This window comes from Tetrao urogallus (assembly GCF_951394365.1).
Source record: "Tetrao urogallus genome assembly, chromosome: Z".
In the NCBI taxonomy this organism is placed as follows: domain Eukaryota; kingdom Metazoa; phylum Chordata; class Aves; order Galliformes; family Phasianidae; genus Tetrao; species Tetrao urogallus.
Window position 1 is genome coordinate 17,439,013 of NC_136816.1, and position 6,000 is coordinate 17,445,012.

Consider the following 6,000-nt stretch of genomic DNA (forward strand, 5'->3'; position numbering starts at 1 on the left):
TTTAGAAGCACCAATTATAAATAAATAAACCTCAATTTAACTTCGGAATAGAATTTCTAGTTCTTTTTGTCAAAGTAAAAAAAAACTGTTACAGCAGCCACTGGAGGGAGGACTTGATATTAAAATGAGAATGAAACAAGCACACAGAATTTTATGTATTGTTTGCAAGAATTCAATTGAAACACTCACTGATATTAGTTTAAATGACAAACAGAAGAAATTGGATGAGAGGGCTGGATTTCCTTTCTTTCACAAATAGATGTTGAATGAGCTGGAGTCTGATGGTCCAGAAACAAACAGTGGAAACATTACAGAGTTCCCTGAATACTTACTCAGTGCAGCTAATTAGATGATCCCTTTATAAAACATCTTCTATTTGTTTGTTCCAGTAGCTAAGACAAGCACATGACCTAAAGACAACAGTTATTGTTTCCATGAGAACTTACATTATTTTCCAAGTGTCTTGCCTTTGCAATCAAACTTCAGTGATCTATCAGAAAATATATTACACATATTCTTCAATCTCAATGTCTAGCAATACTGAATATCATTTGGCATCATAAATATTTTGGCTTCGCATGGGACAGGAAGCATTTTCACTAGACTCCTATTAATACAACTGGCGGATTCACAAATGATCACTGAGTTTCAAAAACAAAACAGACTTTTGCACATTATGGTAATATGTACACGTATTTCATGATCTTTTTAGTGAAGTAGTACCAGAAACCTGGATCTTGACAGTGCTTGATTTGAAAACGAGCAGTATCAGAGTATATGTTCTACTGTATTCTGACTCTGAAACAAATGCAGATAAAAAGATTTTTAGACACTTTTTTTTTTCCAGCTAGAAATGCAGCAAAAAAACCAACCAACCAAAAAAAAACACAAAACAAACAAACAACAAACAAAAAACCTAAAACTTTGTATAAGATTTTGCCCTCTACACTAGCGATAGTTGAAATAAAGTCAATGTTTTGTGGTACAAATATTCCACGCAAAGGACATAAATAATTGCAATGCTAACCCATTACAAGTGCACCACAGAAGAAAACACTGGCACTATCAGGAAGCAAAAATCCGTATAGTTTATCTGAATATGAGTTACCAGAATGCCTGGTTACAGTGCTTTATTAGAAGACAGCTGAATTAGTCTTGCTTTTTGTAAACCGACATTTTAAGGAAAGGATGAGTAGGGATTAGACTAGTGCAGTGTTCCTGCTGAACCCAGTTTTACTTGAAATAGATATTTGGATGACAGCTGGGTTATTTCTTTCTCTGTACAGGCTCAGAAAAAGCACAAAATACACTTTGTAATCTGTAGTTGGTTTTTTGTTTGTCTAATTCTATTTTATCCCTGCTTATAGGACATGATATTCAACATCAATAACATTGCTTCAATTAATGTTATACTTCACTTTCTTCTACTTATAAAGACCTTATTTTCTTACACATTTCCCACACTTTAGCTCTGAAGGACAATTATTTCCAATCTGCTTCAGACTAAATGGTTTTGAGTAGGTTCAGCTAAAATGTCAGCATCTTGTATATGAAGAAGGTTCAGAAGCAGTATCTTTTACTCAGTTTTGCTGTTAATGAGCAGCTATGGCATCTCCATGTTGCAGAGATCAGAAACTTTGCCAGAGGATCAGTTTAGCATGCAGTGTGTGCCTCTTCCTTCTCCCCTTAGAGCCTGCCCAGATCTGCACAAATAAAACTTGCTTTTTGCACACATTTATTACAGACTTATTAAGACTTATCAGAATTTCCAGAAAATTTACCTATTTGCCTAGAGCACACTCTGTACAGTTGCAGAAAACCAGAGGGGGACACACAGGAGGAGAGAAATAAATGTTAGAAGAGCAGGATCTTTTACCACTTGAGTACAAATAAATTGGCAAGAATCCCAAGTCCCTGAATCTTGGTATATCTTCACATTCTAACAAATGGTGGTGGGATTTGCTGATAAAGTACAAGACTGCAGCTGCCACTAGAGTTTGATGTATTTCCACACGATCTACCTTCTAATGTTATTTACCCCTTAAGCTTAGTAGGCATTTTACTATGAGCTATATGCATTAATGCCCCTATCATGTCAAGCAACATGGCTTCATGTGCTGAAATTCTAATTATTCTAGTTTAACATTCTTGAAATGTTGAAAACGACTTCCATAACCATATGCCTGTAGATCAAATAAACATGTTAAAAGGATACAAAAACAGGAAGCACAGCCTCAACATAGCCTCTGAGAGACTTACATGATGGTCTTATCATTAACCAGCAAAAGGTTCAAAATGAGCATCTAAGAATTTTCTGCAGCAGCAACATCAAATGCTTAACACGGTACTCTCTAAAGCACTGATCTTCCATATATTTTAAGTGTGTAGAAAACCCCATTTCTTTGGAAGAGGCAGATGGGTAGTGTCTACTGAATCATGCAAGTAATTTTGGAGACAGAAAAAGCAATCCTGCAGCAGAGACACAAGAATGGTGCCTAGGATAATTCTGCTGAAGGAAAGAATGTGCTCTTAACACGACTCAATTCCATTCAAACAACATGTTCTCAGATAATTTCTTCCTGTACTTCTTTCATTTTCTGGGCGTTCAATCCACTTCAATGCGCAGAACCAGGGATTGCAAGATTCCAGTTTTAAAACTTTGAAGAATCTTCCCTACTTTTTTCAAGCTCAGCACACCAGATGAGTCTTTGCCGCTGAGAAGGGCATCAATTTCATGATCCCTTTTCTACTATCATCTACCACAAAAATGCCACCAAGAATCCTCTACACACAATAGATGATAAGGAAAATTCAAGGAATCTGTGTTGATGAAGAACTACTGCTCTGCAATTAAAGCCTCAAAAAAAATCCGTGTAATACATAGTAATGTTATATGCAGTATAAGATTTGCATTGTGTTGTTCCACAGTACACAGGACTACATATCAAGCAATGGGGACAAATAGAAATGTTGAAGAAACACAAATTTGGCAAACAGTTGTGTGCGAAATGGTCTTTTAATTACAGAATCATATTTTCTCACAGTGTACATTGCAAGGATAAGTAATATTGGCACAATATTACTTCATAATTGCCCTGTGACAGTTTATAAAAAAGAAAACTGTCTTGGATGAATTTTTAAGATGATTGCCTTAGACTGCTGGTTTTAACAGAATTCTGGCTTGAAAGATGGGGTGGAGAATACTGACTCTCAACAGCCTCATCTCTGTACATACTAAGTAGTTAGAGGACAAAGCCAGAATTTTTAATCTTTTTTTTAATGTCAGCTTCTCTCAAGCAATCCCATGGGTCAGCTGGGAAGGGAAAAAGGCCTCTAAAAACAGAAAAACTCTAAGACTATTAAAAGAGCCTTCTCTTAGGAGAGACACCAAAGTAATTTGCAGGACCACTACAGACAAAGAGGGAGAGACTAGAAAATTCCCGGGAAATCATTTCTGCTTTGGCTACCATCAAAAGCTGCCTAGGTATGTATGTATCTAGTACTTTAACTTTCTCTCCCCGTCCCTAACTCTGCTCTTAATAGTTTGACTTTCAAAAGAGCTACGTGCCACTAATTGAAGACTCTTGAAAAGACAAATGACAAAGTAGCTGAAGATCCATTGAACACAGGCTGTTAGCCCAGATCCTAGCACACAGCAAAGTATTTTTAATCCTTGTGAAGACTCTCAGCTGAGAGGGGGCGCAAGAAGAGCCTAGGGAAGAGTAAGGGGTGCCTCCAGCTTTCTGGGACACACCTCTTTATCTCCTCCCAAAAGGTGCACATGCAAAGAATTAACATCACCCAGACTATTCTGCTTCTAACAAAAATACAGCAGTATCTAAGACCAAAGGAAGCTATTCCAAATTAAATCATACACAAAAGAAATAAGCATGTAAGGCTACTGAAGACGTCATTTTATCATCAAGACCCACTGCTTTGGTATCAGATACCCCAGATTCTCACAGTGTATATACCTCTTCTTTGCAGCACTGTCTGCCTCAGTGGATCTACCCTACAGCTCTGCCCACCATTTCTTCCACCACAAGAGATTTCTCCCCTTTTTGGCGTTTTTCAGCTTTAGTAATACTGTACCTCATATTTCTTTGTCTGCTCCTCAATCTTAGAAGCAGCATATATTTTCTGGCTAACTGAACAGAGGAGTACTGCTTCATTTCAACCACCTATCATGCAAAGCAAATAGCCCTGTGAAACACATGAAGTCTACAAATTTGGTTCTGTGGGATTATCACTTACCAGCACCACATTACATTATAAATAAATGATATGAATAATATAAACATATCATTCATTTAGTCCATAATTTAAGAACAACTTCATCTTAAAATTCTGATCAGCAGCTTTCTTTTGCTTTCTACTACAAAATAACAAAAAGGACCAAGATAAAGCAAGGCAAGTAGACATGCATCTTGTATAAACTTCAGAAAAATGTGGAAAAATATTCTACTAATTGCCTACTTTAGTAAGTACAATCAGACTTCTCTAGATAGCCCTGCTATTGCCTTGCCTCCAAGCTTTCTGTATCTGCCCAGAATCAATCATGGCATTATGGAGCAGAGTGGTTTGGAAAAGATCTCTAGAAATCATCTGCAACAACCTTCAGTCACAAGCATGGCCTATTCATCAGGTAATCCAGCATAATGCCAAGATAAGCCTTTGCTATTTCCAGTAAGGGAGACTCCACTGCTCCTCTGCAGAACTTATTCTAATGTTAAATATTTCCAATAGATTTTCTTGTCCTTACATCCAGATGAAGTTTCCTGTCTCACCATACATCCTTATGAAAAAGAAACTTAAAAAGATAACTTCTTCACCATAAATACCTTCTAGAAATTGGATGACTGAGGAAATCATTTCAACTCTTCTCTCTGCTGAACATACTTGAACCATTCTTCAAATGCCAAGTTCTCTAATCATCCTGGAGGCCACCTGCTATATCTACAATTTCACATCTGTCTTGAACTGAGGAGACAAACAAGATGAAGCACAGAATCACCAAGGTTAGAAAAGACCTACAAGACCATCCAGTCCAACCATCCACTCTCACCAATAGCTCTTACTAACCCATATCCCTCAACACAAAATCCAATTGTTCCTTGAACACCTCCAGGGTTGGTGACTCCACCACCTCCCTGGGCAGCCCATTCCACTGCCTGACCACTCTTACAGAGAAGTAGTATTTCCTAATGTCCAGCCTAAATCTCCCCTGGCGCAGCTTGAAGCCATTCCTTCTAGTCCTATCACCAGTTACACAAGAGAAGAGGCCAACCCTCTGTAGGCTCACTACAACTCCCTTCAGGTAGTTATGGGGAGCAATGCGGTCTCCCCTGAGCCTCCTCTTCTCCAGACTGAACAACCCCAGCTCCTTCAGCCACTCCTCATAAGCCCTGTGCTCCAGACCCCTCACCAGCTTTGCTGCCCTTCTTTGAAACCACTCCAGGGCCTCAATGTCTTTCTTGCAATGAGGGCCCCAAAACTGGACACAGCACTCGAGGTGTGGCCTCACCAGAGCTGAGTACAGGGGGACAATCACTGCCCTGTTCCTGCTGGCAACAAGGTATACCTGAGGTATGCTCCTACTGGTACAGGAGATTAGTCAATTTGCTCTCATTGCCACAGAGGTACAGTTCTAGCCATGCACAGACAGCTGTCCAAAAGGTTCTCTAGCTCCTTTTAGTAGAGCTATATCCTAGCCAGGCATTACGAACCTGTGGTGCTGCTTGGAAATTACACCTGTGCACATTCACAGTGAAGTTGAGCAGCTGTAAGAAATGGTTTGTGTTAGCCTCAAGTTTAAACACGCTGTCCTAACAGTAGCCATTCCAAACAAGAGCTAAAAAACTTTACCAATCATTCCAAGCAAAAACAATGAAGTTCTTGGCTTATTTTGTGGAAAACATTACATTTTCTACCAGCTTGAATAAACTTCTACTAGGAGGTCTGTCTTACTGTAGCTGCAGACTCTGTTGGCAAAGATCAGCC